This window comes from Macaca mulatta, chromosome 4 (assembly GCF_049350105.2).
Source record: "Macaca mulatta isolate MMU2019108-1 chromosome 4, T2T-MMU8v2.0, whole genome shotgun sequence".
NCBI classification, from domain to species: Eukaryota; Metazoa; Chordata; class Mammalia; order Primates; family Cercopithecidae; genus Macaca; species Macaca mulatta.
Window position 1 is genome coordinate 105,018,824 of NC_133409.1, and position 18,113 is coordinate 105,036,936.

Here is an 18,113-nt window from a genome sequence, read left to right on the forward strand (position 1 = left end):
TAGAAAGAACATTGAATTTAGAATTAGGTTTAAGTTCAATTTTAGTTTAGTACCCTAAGACCTGGAAAAATCACTTACAATATTTGAAATTTATTTTCATCTTATGAAATGTGGAAATAGTATTTATTTTACAAATTTATTGTGGAGACTAAATGAAATGAGATTAAAGTACTTTGAATATGAATATGATACAAGTGACTTATAATTGGGGTCTTCTATTGAAAACTCAAAGGTAGTTACTTTCTTCCAAAAAAATTTACAAAAGGCAATCATCTAAACAGAGAAAATAATAATAAACAGGCTAGCCTATGATTCTCCACAGCAACATACAATGCCAAAAGACATGTGGAAATGGCTAAATTCTGAGTGAAAGAAATTATGACTCATAATGTTATAACCAGACACTATGGTAATTATTCATAATACAATGAATAGGCATTCTCAAAGGCTAAGTAATTTGAAGAATTTGTCAACTAGTAAAATGTCTTTTTAAAAACCTACATTAAAAAATAAAGTTAATAAAAGCCAAAGATAAATAAATGGGAGGGAAAAGCCATCGCAGAATGGATACATTATAGATCAATTTGAACATGCAAATAAACAGTTATAGGAATTATAGTTACAAATGGAATGCAAATGTTTGATATCTTGACAGTGTAAAACTATCAGTCAACATAACTTAAAATATCAAGACATGGGAAACATGAATGTGAGTTATTTTATATCATATATTAATCAGTTCATTAAAAATTTTAAAGATGGTGTTTAAAAACATAATTACTGAAAATAGTTTTATTGATGTTTTCTAATATTACAAGTATCTTTAAGACATAACTACCATTTTAAAGAGAATATATTTATATGTTCAATATTTCCTTAAGTTGTACTTTGAGATTTTCCCTTCTGTAAAACTAAATTTAACATTTTATTTTAAAATACATGAATTTTAAAAGATGATTCTTCTGAATTTTGAAGTTTGGCAAAGTTATTAACCCAAAACAAACACGTTGTTTCTTAATATTTGATGAAAAATGACTTACGAGACAACATTTTAAAACCATTGTTTTGTTGTGAAGAAAACTCCAAGATAGATTCAGGCTGAAAAAAGTATTGCTTATGTTGAATCCAATGTATTGAGTAAAATCAATACCACATTAGTTTTAGAATAGATATGACCAGTGCTAACTTTCCTTTACATAACCATTGTTCATCAGTAGTAATGATTATTTTCAGTAGCAACCCTGAACTGTGATAACAGTGTTTCATTGATTTTTATACTTTTATTTAGACAATTATTTATAATTGCATTACAGAAATAAACACTTTTGCACTACCTACATATGTATGTTAAAATAAGTTCATGATATAAGACACCCTAGAGAAATGTTCTGCCTTTTTAAAAGCATAACTGGAGCCGGGTGTGGTGGCTAATGCCTGTAGTCCCAGCACCTTTAGAAGCCAAGACCAGCAGATCACCTAAGGTCGGGAGTTAGAGACCAGCATGGCCAACACGGCGAAACCCCATCTCTACTAAAAGTACAAAAATTAGCCAGGCGTGGTGGCTCATGCCTGTAACCCCAGCTACTCAGGAGACCAAGGCAGGAGAATTGCTTGAATCTGGGAGACAGAGGTTGCAGTGACCTGACATCGTGCCACGGCACTCCAGCCTGGGCGACAGAGTGAGACCCCTGTTTCAAAAGAAAAGAAAAAAAAAAAAGAAAAAGATATCTGGTTCTGGTACTTGGGAATGTTAGATGTATGCATTTCTTTAATAACAATTGATTATAATTTATTCATCACATTTATGGTAGAAATGTATCTTTAATCAATAATATGTTTTGAAATAGCCCATGTTCATATAAATGTAATATATTATTTTCATATAATCCGATAAGGCTATATCTCCACATTGGCCTAAATTAGAAAGACTTTCTAGTAGATTGCATATTATACCAAACTGAGGTGTTTTTTGTTTTTTTCTTTTTTTTTGAGACAGGATTTCCCTCTGTCGCCCAGGTTGAAGTACTATGGCAGGATCTAGACTCACTGCAACCTCCACCTCCCAGGTTCAAGCATCCTCATGCCTCAGCTTTCTGAGTAGCTGGGACTACAGGTGCCCACCACCACGCCCAGCTAATTTTTGTATTTTTAGTAGAAGCGGGGCTTCACCATGTTGGCCAGGCTGGTCTCTAACTCCTAACCTCAAGTGATCCACCCACTTTGGCCTCCCAACATGCTGTGATTACAGGCATGAGCCAGCATACCCGCTCTAAACTGAGTATTTTTAAGATCATGTAATTGAATCAACCTCAGACATTTGAATATTTCATGCTCCTTTTTGGTTTGGTTATTGTTTTTGCATCATAATTTAATTTGTAATATTCTACTCATGTTAAAGAAAAAACAGTTGAGTTTTATTATGTATGAAACAGATCAATGAAATAGAGCTTAGGAAGAAAGTCAGAATGCCTGATCTCACTTACTTTGAGTGAAATACTTATATTCTTTGAGTATCAATTTATATATCTATAAATTAGGTAAATAATTTTTGCTTATTTTCCAGGACCAAACAAGGTAAAGCAGATTGATTTTATTAGTACAATTGCTCAGTTGTAGTTAAAACCCCAAACTGAAAATCAAAATATTTTAGATAACTCAAAATATAAGTGTTTTTCTCATTATTTACTTTTCCCTAAAATGCTGTCTCATGAGATTTTTGGTCTGTTTTTACCATGTTTCTCCTGCTTTAAAGCTCTTTCATGGAATTCCTTCCAGAATATGATAAGGAACAGATACAAAAGTTTACCAATAGAGTTATAGGGCAGATTAAAGCCTCTGATGAATACCATGCATCTGGTTTCACAGTGATATTAAAGAAGAGAGGATCTGAATCCACACATCATTTACTTGTCTTATTCTTTTGTAATCCTTGTTTCTGGGTCTGAAAAGAGCAATGATACAGAAAACTAAACAAGAAATAACTTTGAAGCAGAACTCTGTGCACATGGAAAAAAAAAAAAAGTGGCAGCATTTTTTCCCCAGGCAACGAAAAAAGTCATCTTCTTTTCTACCAAAAATAATCAGAAGGTTAGAATATGGTATGTTTATTCGGGGGAAGGGGTCACCGTAGTTATTAACCACAGTTCTTTGAGGAAAAGTAATTGTATTTTAGATCAAATGTAAGATATCTTTGGCTGAAGAAGAGAGCAAAGCACAAAAGAAACCAATTATACCCCATGTTGTGAAATCACTTTAAATTTCTACCCTTAATCCTTGTTGGTTAAACTCTTGATTACTGTTCCAAACGTGTTATTACAAGTCTGCAAGAGCTCGTGGGGTCATTAAATCCCTGTAGAATACCTTACTAGCTAAAAACGCCTGTCTTTCTCTTCTAACAGATGATGTTTGTGTTAGGGGGGAAAGAGGTATTAAAGAAGAATGAAAAGAAAGCACCCTCATCTCAGACCCTATATTGGCCTACAGGCTTCCATATGTACTCCCTTCACCCTTCCACTATAACATTTTCCAGATAATATTAAATAAGTGTTGATGAATGAGTTACTAAATGAAACTGACAGAGCCGCTTTAATGTTCAGAGACCCACCGCAAGGAGAGCAAGGGGGAGGCAAATTCTACCAGATACCTGGGATGCTCTGGAAATAAAAGACCCAATGAGGCATTGGGCTTCATTTGAAAACTGCCCTGGGAGCTATCCAAGGTACTAACCAGCCTCTCATTAAACCATGCATTCATTCTGATTAGTTTGTCCTTTGAAAGCGGGAAAAAGCCGGGGAGAACGGGTAGATAGAAGGCAGAAATGTTAATTCAAATTCTGCCTTTGAATGTCACAAGTTATGCATACCTGAAAAGTTATTTCATCTGTTTCAATTCCTTTATCTAGAAATGAACATAACTAGTCTACCTATCTAATAGTATCATAAGATGTAGTGAAGATTAAACTGATTCCTGCATGTAAAGCCTTTAACACAGTACCCAGCACAGAATAGGCTCTTCATAAATGTTAACTTAATATTATTAATGTATTAATAATATAATACAAGCACTAATGTGTCTACTCCCAGAACAACTGAAAATCACGTTTTGTCATGTCAGCCTCATGATTAATGCCTGTCTTTATTACTAGAATGTTAGACTCCAGAGGGACAGAAGGCATTTCACTTCATCCATTACTTTCCCAGTGACTGATTCAAATGTTCTGGGAGTATATTGGTGGTCTCAGTACATAGTATATTATATATTCTCAATACATGTCACTACTTATTAGAAGCCCTGTTTAGGTATTCCTGGAGTATAAAATAATGTTATAAATACCTGGGCTAATATTCATAATAAAATGTGTTAGCAATTAAGGTATTTTTCAGCTTTGACTTAAGGGTATCTGATCTTGTAAGTTTCTCTGTGTTTATCAACTATACCCCATCCACAGGCAGCACAGCATAAAACTATGCTGTGCCATTTGCGCCATTTTAATGGTTAGAATCTCTATCCAAACCTCCTTCTGTAACCTCTTTTGACCCCTATGATGGTTATTGATAGTTTTTTCTGACCTCAATAACCATCTTTTAGTACGTTGTGCTTCTTCCCCTTCTGCATCTCATGTCCACAATGCTTCCCCAGCTCAAATATTTACTTGTTTTATGGCCATAATTTTATTTTTATTCTTTTCAAGCCAATCTGAATAAACATGCCAAATACTGAATCTTCCCTGGAAAAGACTACAACTTTGTGGACCCAGATACAAGTTAACTATCTGACTCTGATCCAACATGAAATCAATGAAAATTTGGAAAATGTGTGTCTGAATAAAGCGAAATGTACAGGCAGGGTGACTTACAATCATTCCAACCTCACTGAATATGAAAGCAACAAAGGAAAGTTTGATGAAAATTGAATTTTAAACATCTATTTTTATGTATTTCCTAAGAGCCACCTGGATTTTGTGCAATTATACCAATTTCACTGTATTCAAAATATCACATTTTAAGAACAATACCTTTCATACTAAAAAGCTAAGTATGTTTTGTCCTAATCAAAAATTTTCTTATTTCATGGAATGAGCCCCTGAAATGAAGCAATGAGAGGATAATTACTATAAAATCACACACATTGTATATAGAATAATCCTATATAATTGGAGTGATGGGCAGGATGATCTGCTAGGTTTGTCGCCTTACAGATTTTATGATTGTATAAAACTACATAGGCTGCATAAATGTTTGCTTTTTCCTCTTTAAATGTCATATCATTTATTCTTTCTTCCTCATGGTATGTCAGCCAAAACAATAGCTCATTTATGATAATCAGACATGAAGACTGCTTACAAATAAATAGACATACAGCCATAATTGCAGGTTGATTGATTCTGAAATCTTGCAGAGACCATATACTGTCTTACTAATAACTGTGACAACTATGCATCATTAGAATCGAGGGGCTAAAGAACTCTTCCTACACATGGCATAATTGCACAGGTGTGGTGATTTGCATTTTAGTGGCACAGAAAATTACATTCCTAGAGAAAGAAGATTTTAAGTTTTTAAGTTTTTAAAAGTTGATTGGATTGATTATAGGGACCAGTAGTAAAGGAGGTATGGATGCTATAAATTGTCATCAAAGCTATTAAGAATAACTTAAAATATTCATTCAAACCAATACTTAGTTATATTATAAAGACCAATGTTATCAAAAGTCACATTTATATTCTGTGAATTGCCTCTGCTTCTCATGTCAATTTTAAAGAAAATAAATAACTGAATATCCTTGATTTCTTTCTCTTGCCTAATTGCCCTAGCCAGAACTTCCATCACTATGTTGAATAGGAGTGGTGAGAGAGGGCATCCCTGTCTTGTGCCAGTTTTCAAAGTATAATAATAAAAAAAAAAGCCTTGTCTAGGAAACCTGCTAAAAAAAAAAAAGAAAATAAATATAAAAATAAATGTATCATTTTATAGATTTATTTGGAACAGTGTCCTACTTACCGATGTCATGATACTTTTAGAAAATATACCCTCTTAATATCCCAAGTAAGTACAAATGATCCATCCTTTTCAGTAATGGGGGTAGAGATCATTGGTTTCTAGAATATTAGGAATCTGAGTATTGAAGTAATGGTATAAGATAAGCTATATTAAAATTCACCTTAAAGAAACAGGATGGCTTTCAGGTATAAAGAAATATTTTATAGTAACAAAATTAATGGCATTTGGGATCATTAGAAGAACTATTTATCTCAAAATTCGGAATTAAACATAGAACAGAAACAAATATAGTCAGTAAAACAAAATGAACCATGCTTATCTAGCACTGCATAAGGGTAACCAGTCAATTAAACTCAACTTCTTATACTGAGAGGTTTATGCCTCTTATGGGAATGATTCCATTACCGCAGCTTAATTGTTTTAGCCATGTGAATTAATCAAATAACTCTTGCTCCAATTTCATGCTGTCCGAATAATCTGACGTCTTGAATAGAGATTTCTGAACAGAGATGATATGTAGAGCAGCCAGCATGAATCTCTTAGTTCATAGTATGTTGTAAATCTCTCGAGGATGGCCATTCCAAGGAAAGCAGCCAAAGCAGCATGGCCTTTCCTGACCTAGCTTCAGAAATCAAGCAGTTTCACTTCTACTGAATTCTATTGTTTATAAATGAATCACTAAGGTTAACACAGAATTCTATCTTTATTTTTCCCCATAGCACATATTGATATGTTATTAATTAATTGCTTATTATCTATCTCCCTGTCCTAAAACATAAGCTTCATGAGGGCAAGAATCCTGTTTTATTGTAGTTTACTCACTGATGTATCTTTCACACTCAGCACTGTTCATAATAGGTGCTAATCAATGAATGAATAAATTGCCATGTTTCCCTTGATAGGTATGAAAAGAAACATATTTATAAAAACAGGCACACTGAATTTTCAAGGCTGGGAGTTTAGTAGCTCAAATTTGTGACTATTAAACTGCTTCACAGAATAATAGATCTATGATACATTGCAGAAAACAGGGTTCACAGTTAAATGTGTTTGAGAAACAGTGAATACCGCTTAACCCCTGAAAAAAAACACAGATGTCTTACACATTCAAGGCTTCTAGAAATCTTAACTGTTTTTTTTAATGCTAAATTTTGTTCAGCTCACTTTCCCCCAATATATGACAAAACGCTTCCATAACAGGGTTGTTATTTATCGCCCATGTAGCTAATTTTCTACAGAATGCATTTTAGTCCAACCTTCTCATCCTGATTTAGGGAGAGTTGATTTTTTTTAATATATAGGGGCTGGAAGAAGATAAGGGCTCCACTCTCTGGCAGTATCACAACATTGTGAAATGAGGACTCAGAATTCAATCAACTTGCTTAAGGTCACAATAAGAGTTACTGGAAAGCTGAGAACCAAAGACTACTTCTCCTTACTTTTAGCAAAATGCTCTTTTCAACACCTTGGGCTTCTCAGATTCTTAGACACCTTGGACTCATCCTGGATGGATGGTTGTTCTCTTCTTAAGAACCCCATGAGAGACACAATTTGTAATCTCCTTCAGTAGCCTGTCCCATTATTTATCAAGTCAAATTCAGGCTGCAATAGGGTGGGATTCCATTACAGAGGGAAAGGATTTTATTTGTCTCATTTAAAATGCTCCATTAAAAAAAATAATTTATGATAAATTCACAAGTACAATTTCCACTTGTTCCTTGGCCAATAGGGTGGTGAAGCTTGGAGCAGTGTCTTCAGTATGCACTCAGTTCTTGGCTCCAGGTCCCAGTTTAATGACAAGCTGAATCTTCACACTGACAGGCCCCTCCCAGTGAGGCTGCCAAGTGTTCGTCATAGTCATGCACATTAGTCGGTCACAGGAATGGAATGTGAAATGGTCAAGAGTGGGGCAGACACTAAGGCAAAAAGTTTTTCAACTCCAAAATGTTGGACACTTAAAATACAACCTATGTTCTACTGAAATATAAAATATGTAATTAAATCATCAAATTCTGTTTTCATGTCCTCAGTCAAATATTTTAATCATGCTACTCATTTAGGGACACAATTTTATTTATAAAAACATTTTTCTATAGATAGGCATTCATCCATCTACTCCATTATGTTATATAACAAGCAGAATCTTAGAAAGCTATGTATAAAACATTATGTGAAAAAGAGCATAGGCTTTGTATTCCCACAGGTCCAGTTTGGATTCAATATCCACTTCATCAATTGTTGCATAGCCTTCAGCAAGTTACTTAACAAAGCTAAGGTTCTCACATCTGAAAAATGGGGACAGTAAGTAGAATTTCAGTGTACTTTATGAGAACTGAATAAGAAAATTTATTTGAAAGTAGCTGGCACAGTGTCTGGAGTACTGTAGGTTTTCAATAAGTATTCTTTCCTGTCTCCTATATAAAATGAGAATTACATTTTAAGTTCACTGGGGAACTCAAAAATTAAAAGTTTGATCTTCTTATAAACAAAATGGTGTTTTTTGTGAATTAATACCCATTTATCTACTTGTTTGGAAATGTCATATTTTAACACGGTCAACTTTTAAAAAGGTGAACCATTTTACATTAGGTTACATAAATATTTCTTCTATATTATTTGTTGGCAAAAGCCTAAAAACTAAGCAGACCAATGCATAAATTTTTAAAACTACAAAATAGACTATCATGTTCTTTATCTGTTTACTAAAATTCCAGTAGTTATACTTCAAGCCTAATATCAGGGGAATTTTATATCTAGATAGATAAACAGATTGCTATACATATATCAAAGAAAGAAGGCACATAATTAAACTTCTATGCAAACAGACTTTGGCAAACAGTGAGCCAAAGGAAACAATGCACAGCAAGGACAAAACAGACCTGTGACATATCTGTGATAATAGGAAATCTTTGGGATTGGCTAACTGATAAAATTCCAAACTTCCGATGACACATTAAAAAGTTTTACTGATACATGACCCTGCAGTCCACTTAAAGTATCCACAGAAATCTATATATGGGTTTACCAAAAGATATACTAGAATATTTACAGCAGCAATATGAATAATAGCATCCATGCAGAAAACTACCTAAATTCTTACTAAGAGTTGGGGTGAAAAATTATAATATGGTTATGTAATGGAACACTGTATACAATTAGTAACAAATGATGTATGACTAAGGCAACATTGTGGAATCTCTCAAGCCTAACATTAAGCAAAAGAAACCAGACACAAAATAATATCTGTATGATTCATTTCATATAAAGTTCGAAACACACAGATCTTATTTATTATCATGAGAGTAGTCATTCCTTTGGAGTTAGTAACTAGAAGTGGCCTTTTGGAAAGCTGTAATATTGTTTCTTGATCAGGGCATGTTCAGTTTGTGAACATTCATTAGCTATATACTGATGAAGTGCCATTTTCCTCAATGTATTTTATACTTAGGTTGGTGCAAAAGTAATTGTGGTTTCAGACCATGAATTTCACATTATTATAACTAGGCTCAAACACATCTTCATTAATCAAAATAGGAACCATTACAATCAACAATTTTTGCCAACGAAAAAAGTTTATTCATGCCTATAGCATAAAAATCTGTGCTTCAGAATTAAACAAACTTTTAGAAAGCATTTTCTGAATCCTGCTAGTTGTGGAAGTGTTTTCCCTGCGAAAAAGTTGTGGAGATGCCTGAAGAAGTGGTAGTCAGTTGGCTAGACGTCAGGTGAATGTGGCAGATGAGGCGAAACTTCACAGCCAAATTCATTCAACATTTGAAGCATTGGTTGTGTGATGTGCAGCTGGGCATTGTCCTGGAGAAGAACTGGGCCCTTTCTGTTGATCAATGCCGGCTGCAGGCAATGCAGTTTTTGGTGCATCTCATCGGTTTGCTGAGCGTACTTCTCAGATGTAATGGTTTCACCTGCATTCAGAAAGCTGTAGTGTATCAGACTGGCAGCAAACCAGCAGTCAATGACCATGATCTTTTTTTTGGTGCAAGTTTGGCTTTAGGAAGTGCTTTGGAGCTTCTTCTCAATCCAGTCACTGAGCTGATCATTGCCAGTTGTCATATAAAATCCACTTTTCATCACACATCACAATCCAATTGAGAAATAGTTCACTGTTGTTGCATAAAATGAAAAGACGACACTTTGAAATGATAACTTTTTTCCGCAGCTCATGAGACACCCACTTATAGAGCTTTTTCACCCTTCCAGTTTTCTTCAAATGCCGAAAGATGGTAGAATAGTTGACGTTGAGTTCTTTGGCAATTTATCGAGTAGTTGTAAGAGGATCAGCTTTGATGGTTGCTCTCAATTGGTTGTTGTCAATTTCATTTTTATTTTTTTTAATTATTATTATTATACTTTAAGTTCTAGGGTACATGTGCATAACGTGCAGGTTTGTTACATATGTATACTTGTGCCATGTTGCTGTGCTGCACCCATCAACTCGTCAGCACCCATCAACTCTTCATTTACATCAGGTATAACTCCCAATGCAATCCCTCCTCCCTCCCCCGTCCCCCCTCCCCATGATAGGCTCCGGTGTGTGATGTTCCCCTTCCCGAGTCCAACTGATCTCACTGTTCAGCTCCCACCTATGAGTGAGAACATGCGGTGTTTGGTTTTCTGTTCTTGTGATAGTTTGCTAAGAATGATGGTTTCCAGCTACACCCATGTCCCTATAAAAGACACACACTCATCCTTTTTTATGGCTGCATAGTATTCCATGGTGTATATGTGCCACATTTTCTTAATCCAGTCTGTCACTGATGGACATTTGGGTTGATTCCAAGTCTTTGCTATTGTGAATAGTGCCACAATAAACATACGTGTGCATGTGCCTTTATAGCAGCATGATTTATAATCCTTTGGGTATATCCCCAGTAATGGGATGGCTGGGTCATATGGTACATCTAGTTCTAGATCCTTGAGGAATCGCCATACTGTTTTCCATAATGGTTGAACTAGTTTACAATCCCACCAACAGTGTAAAAGTGTTCCTATTTCTCCACATCCTCTCCAGCACCTGTTGTTTCCTGACTTTTTAATGATCGCCATTCTAACTGGTGTGAGATGGTATCTCATTGTGGTTTTGATTTGCATTTCTCTGATGGCCAGTGATGATGAGCATTTTTTCATGTGTCTGTTGGCTGTATGGATGTCTTCTTTTGAGAAATGTCTGTTCATATATTTTGCCCACTCTTTGATGGGGTTGTTTGTTTTTTTCTTGTAAATTTGTTTGAGTTCTTTGTAGGTTCCGGATATTAGCCCTTTGTCAGATGAGTAGATTGCAAAAATTTTCTCCCATTCTGTAGGTTGCCTGTTCACTCTGATGGTAGTTTCTTTTGCTGTGTAGAAGCTCTTTAGTTTAATGAGATCCCATTTGTCAATTTTGGCTTTTGCTGCCATTGCTTTTGGTGTTTTAGACATGATGTCTTTGCCCATGCCTATGTCCTGAATGGTACTACCTAGGTTTTCCTCTAGGATTTTTATGGTATTAGGTCTGACATTTAAGTCTCTAATCCATCTTGAATTAATTTTCTTATAAGGAGTAAGGAAAGGATCCAGTTTCAGCTTTCTACTTATGGCTAGCCAATTTTCCCAGCACCATTTATTAAATAGGGAATCCTTTCCCCATTTCTTGTTTCTCTCAGGTTTGTCAAAGATCAGATGGCTGTAGATGTGTGGTATTATTTCTGAGGACTCTGTTCTGTTCCATTGGTCTATATCTCTGTTTTGGTACCAGTACCATGCTGTTTTGGTTACTGAAGCCTTGTAGTGGAGTTTGAAGTCAGGTAGCGTGATGCCTCCAGCTTTGTTCTTTTGACTTAGGATTGTCTTGGTGATGCGGGCTCTTTTTTGGTTCCATATGAACTTTAAAGCAGTTTTTTTCCAATTCTGTGAAGAAACTCATTGGTAGCTTGATTGGGATGGCATTGAATCTATAAATAACCTTGGGCAGTATGGCCATTTTCACGATATTGATTCTTCCTATCCATGAGCATGGTATGTTCTTCCATTTGTTTGTGTCCTCTTTTATTTCACTGAGCAGTGGTTTGTAGTTCTCCTGAAGAGGTCCTTTACGTCCCTTGTAAGTTGGATTCCTAGGTATTTTATTCTCTTTGAAGCAATTGTGAATGGAAGTTCATTCATGATTTGGCTCTCTGTTTGTCTGTTACTGGTGTATAAGAATGCTTGTGATTTTTGCACATTAATTTTGTATCCTGAGACTTTGCTGAAGTTGTTTATCAGTTTAAGGAGATTTTGGGCTGAGACAATGGGATTTTCTAAATATACAATCATGTCATCTGCAAACAGGGACAATTTGACTTCTTCTTTTCCTAACTGAATACCCTTAATTTCTTTCTCTTGCCTAATTGCCCTAGCCAGAACTTCCAACACTATGTTGAATAGGAGTGGTGAGAGAGGGCATCCCTGTCTTGTGCCAGTTTTCAAAGGGAATTTTTCCAGTTTTTGCCCATTCGTATGATATTGGCTGTGGGTTTGTCATAAATAGCTCTTATTATTTTGAGATACGTTCCATCAATACCAAATTTATTGAGCGTTTTTAGCATGAAGGGCTGTTGAATTTTGTCAAAAGCCTTTTCTGCATCTATTGAGATAATCATGTGGTTCTTGTCTTTGGTTCTGTTTATACGCTGGATTATGTTTATTGATTTGCATATGTTGAACCAGCCTTGCATCCCAGGGATGAAGCCCACTTGATCATGGGGGATAAGCTTTTTGATGTGCTGCTGAATCCGGTTTGCCAGTATTTTATTGTGGATTTTTGCATCAATGTTCATCAGGGATATTGGTCTAAAGTTCTCTTTTTTTGTTGTGTCTCTACCAGGCTTTGGTATCAGGATGATGTTGGCCTCATAAAATGAGTTAGGGAGGATTCCCTCTTTTTCTATTGATTGCAATAGCTTCAGAAGGAATGGTACCAGCTCCTCCTTGTACCTCTGGTAGAATTCAGCTGTGAATCCATCTGGTCCTGGACTTTTTTTGGTTGGTAGGCTATTAATTATTGCCTCAATTTCAGAGCCTGCTATCGGTCTATTCATGGATTCAACTTCTTCCTGGTTTAGTCTTGGAAGAGTGTAAGTGTCCAGGAAATTATCCATTTCTTCTAGATTTTCTAGTTTATTTGCGTAGAGGTGTTTATAGTATTCTCTGATGGTAGTTTGTATTTCTGTGGGGTCGGTGGTGATATCCCCTTTATCATGTTTTATTGCGTCTATTTGATTCTTCTCTCTTTTCTTCTTTATTAGTCTTGCTAGCGGTCTGTCAATTTTGTTGATCTTTTTAAAAAAACCAACTCCTGGATTCATTGATTTTTTGGAGGGTTTTTTGTGTCTCTATCTCCTTCAGTTCTGCTCTGATCTTAGTTATTTCTTGCCTTCTGCTAGCTTTTGAATGTGTTTGCTCTTGCTTCTCTAGTTCTTTTAATTGCGATGTTAGAGTGTCAATTTTAGATCTTTCCAGCTTTCTCTTGTGGGCATTTAGTGCTATAAATTTCCCTCTACACACTGCTTTAAATGTGTCCCAGAGATTCTGGTATGTTGTATCTTTGTTCTCATTGGTTTCAAAGAACATCTTTATTTCTGCCTTCATTTCGTTATGTACCCAGTAGTCATTCAGGAGCAGGTTTTTCAGTTTCCGTGAACAACCAGCCTCACTGCTGCCTTGCCGGTAGATCACAGACTGCTGTTCTAGCAATGAGGGAGGCTCCGTGGGTGTGGGACCCTCCTGGCCAGGTGTGGGATATGATCTCCTGGTGTGCCTGTTTGCTTAAAGCGCAGTATTGGGGTGGGAGTTACCCGATTTTCCAGGTGTTGTGTGTCTCAGTTCCCCTGGCTAGGAAAAGGGATTCCCTTTCCCCTTGTGCTTCCCAGGTGAGGCGATGCCTCGCCCTGCTTCAGCTCTCGCTGGTCGGGCTGCAGTAGCTGACCAGCACCGATTGTCCGGCACCTTCTAGTGAGATGAACCCAGTACCTCAGTTGAAAATGCAGAAATCACCAGTCTTCTGTGTCGCTCGCGCTGGGAGTTGGAGACTGGAGCTGTTCCTATTCGGCCATCTTGCTCCACCCCCGGATGTTGTCAATTTCCGATGGCTGACTACTATGCTCCTCATCTTCAAGTCTTTCATCTCCTTTGCAAAACTTCTTGAACCACAACTGCACTGTACGTTCATTAGTAGTTCCTGGACCAAATGCATTGTTGATGTTGCGAGTTGTCTCTGCTGCTTTACAACCCATTTTGAACTCAAATAAGAAAATTGCTCAAATTTGCTTTTTGTCTAACATCATTTCCATTGTCTAAAATAAATATAAATTAAACTGCAAGTAGTAAGTCATTAGCAAAAAAACAGACAGCAAGAAATGTGCATAAAAATGATGTATAACATAACCACGTTTAAGAATGTATTCCAGTATCAAACAGCAAATTTCAACAATTCAAAAACTGCAATTACTTTTGCACCAACCTTGTTCCAAAAATTTTTCTTCACAAAACTAAATGTTTTACAATATTTTCACTAAGTTGAATAATTAGTTTTGGCATACCCAAATATTTAAAAATCTGCTTAACATCAAGCAGACTCTACAGTAAAACTTTAAATGAAAAAAGAAGGTTTAGCATTCAAGATCATGTTGAAGAAGAAAATAGCATGTACTTCAGACTGTCCTTAAACTATTCTAGAGGATTAATTCAGCCAATTAATCAAACTAATGAAAAGAAAATTTGTAAAACCAATTGGTTGACTGAGTTGAAAATATTTATTCTAGAGTCCTCATGTGATTCCTTTTCTGCTTATTCATCACTAGTAACTGAAGACTCTCAATTGGAGGCTCCAGCCCCTTCTACCACCAAACCCATGAGAATCACACTGATAGATTTTCTCCTGGGTAACAAGAGGGATCTAAAGTTAGCTGGATTCTCCATAGCTGTCTTTCTAAAATCCAGCATTTTTTCCTGCAATTCTACATATTTGAGCTTTGCCTCACTTTCTAGTGTGTATTCCAGTAGACCTCTGATATCAACCCTTTAAACTGCAACCAATTTGTCTGGGATCCTAAAAACTTGCAAGCTTCTTCTCTTTTAGGAGATGGGTCCTGTCCCAGTCATTTTTGGCTAATGACTGAGGTTTTATTTCAAACTTCTTGAGCTCCTATTGAATCCAAGACAGAACTACCGCCCTAATTAGAAGTACTTCATTTGCTGCTAAGCACCCACAAACCGGATTGTGCCTTTTACCAATGTAACTACCACTGATCAGCCTGAGATTGCATTGTGATCTTAAATACTGTAACTTTGCCCTTTACCCATTCTTCCTTGAGTGTCAGTCCTAAGCCAGGCCATCTTCCAGAATGGTTTATTCCTCTATGTATGATATGTTACCATTTTGTTCCAAGAAGCCGTAGGCAACGCCCGTGCAAAATATGATATTTTCAATAAAGCTCATAATCACTGCCTTTTGGCTATAGACATAACCAAATAAAAATATACCAGTTTACATTGTTTTGAATCTAAGTGACCCAAAGGCATGGAAAATCCTCTAAATAAATAGGCATTTATGCCTGCCCAAGACTGGAAAATGCAGACAATGATTGCAGTTCTACATTTCACATCATTTTTCATAAACATGTATAACCATTACAAGTTAAAATTGAAGTTCACTTGTGCCTCAAACTATAGAAATTACTTTATATCAAATGTCAACCAAACCTGCAAACTATTTTCAAGCAGGAAATAGGAAAAAAACTTTGACATTTCACAGTAAAAATATACTTTCTGGGTGTGTTCAAATCAAAATAAAATTATTCACCTTAATTTAATCTGGAATTAAATTAATATAGTTACATAATGCAATATCACTAAAGTTTTAAAACAAAAATTCAAATGTCTGAATTTCTAAATTATACACCAAAGAATTATCTGAAGCCATAATTACTCTTGCAATGATCGTATTACGATAAAGTCAAACAAACAGTTAAACTTGACTATTTCAGTAAAAACAATCATTTTTGACCTTTTTGCAGTTACTCAATTATTCAAATCTCCTTATACTTTGAGTTCATTGGCTCCTACTGATTTGAGATTTTCATTTCAGCATGTCTACCTGGCCTAACCACCACAATATGGAGTATAGGCAAATCCACTTATTGTGAAGTGATAAGGTATTGTTTACAGGTTACTTAAGACGATGATCTAAAAAGCAGATGATGGAGGAACATGTAAAGATATACCAGTTGGGTGCAGTTGGGAAGAACTCTAGATAATGTCAAAATGATCTGCTTCAAGGTTTAAATGGTTGCTTCATGTTCTAAACAGCTGCAGGGTTGAAAAAGTGGCTGCATTTCTGAAATTTAGAATCTGAGCATAGACAACAGATTTCAGCACAATGGGGTGTTGTCAGTAATTTCTGTAATTATAGGATAATCTTGCTAAGCTGTCATGCCTAGAGCTTTGAATTGGAAAAAGGCAAATTTCCCAGTGCAGTGGACATGATTTCTCTGAGAGAAATGTAAGGAAAACTATATGCATTTGTTAAAATTGTAAATATTTGACAAAGGTACACTCAAATATGATGTTTCTGGTTTATTCTGCTTAATAGAGAAACTTGACAATAAAAAATGTAACTCTACAATATTTCATCTCTTATTCTGCATTCATGATAACTAATGCTAATGATGATTTGGATTAATTTAAAATGAAGGACATGCTTTTTTCTGACCTATTTATTTCAATTACTTTATATACTGGGTAATGTGCAACAAAGTCAAGGTTCCAATTATTTAAAGCTGGTTTAGTTTTACTTTAATGCACTGCCTTAGTATTTTTATATTTTTTAGCTTACTGTTTTATTCTATATTTTAATTAAAAAAGAAGCTATTGGAGACTCTGCAGACAATCGTCTCCAGAATTTTAGAAATATTTATTTCCCATTTCCAAAAGTTTCAATATTTGACACAGATGAGGTTTCCTGTTTTCAAGATTTTCTTTTAGTATTTTATTCTTCTTTCTTCAATACACTTTTAGGTATTAAAATACTGTTTTAAATATTTGGCAAATACAAAATAATATATATATATGATATATAATGCTATAAAGCATAATAATACAATCAACTTTTAATTGACAAAATTGTGTGTGTATATATATGGTATATAGCATGACGTTTTGATACATGTATACATTGTGAAATGGCTAAATCAATTACTTTTATATTAATTCAGCTGTGAATCTTAATATCCCATTGACTCATACAGGTGTCTTAGGTAACATTTACTTTTTTGTTAATTTTAGTTATATTTAGTTATAGTGTCTATATTTATAGTTATAAATGTTCCAATTTTCTTTAAAACATTTATACACAAAAACTTATAATATTAATTTTAAAATTTTATAAAGAAACCGAGGTAGGAGGCAGAATAGATGAGACAGTATATTAAACAAACAATCCAAAAAGGACAGTGTGAGAGAAAGGTTTCTAGAATCAAGAATACTCTTTCTTATGCCCTGATTATTTGTTACAATGTGGAATTCAGAACTGATCAGAGCTACAAGATCCAATTGGATCAGAAAGTCAAGAGTAAAGGGAAATAAACAAAAATAACCATTCATACAGTTCTCAAGAAGTAAAATGTATGATAAGATTCTTGGACTATTTTATTTTTTCCTCTATTTCAATATAATTTGTAAATATAATAGTGGATTAATTAAGACTTAATTATGACTCTTTATATACTATTGCTCACTGAGGGCTTCAGTTTTAAGCATAAATATAGTAAGTTAAGATGTCTTATCTCCTTATTTTGTAGATGAAGATTTCCAGTTCATTGGGAAAAAACTTACTTGTCATAAATATAGTAAATTAGCATAAGAACTAGAATTAGAATTCAGAGTTCTCATTCTTCATTTAGGATATGTTTCAATATGTCAAATTATCCCCAAAAGTTATCTTAGTTAGAACTGACAGTCACTGAACTTATTAAGTTCTTACATAAACTTGTATCTACTTTACTTTATTCATTTGTATGTAAGTATAATATCTATTGTGAGATTATTCCTAAAATGTGGATAGTTTTGAGGAATTAAATTTTA

General features: G+C 35.0%; 1 pseudogene; it reads right to left on the reverse strand.

The window, feature by feature from the left end:
* Nucleotides 1-9,520: 9,520 nt before the first annotated feature.
* Nucleotides 9,521-14,323, reverse strand: LOC144340729 (histone-lysine N-methyltransferase SETMAR pseudogene; annotated as a pseudogene).
* Between the last annotated feature and the right edge of the window lie 3,790 nt (nucleotides 14,324-18,113).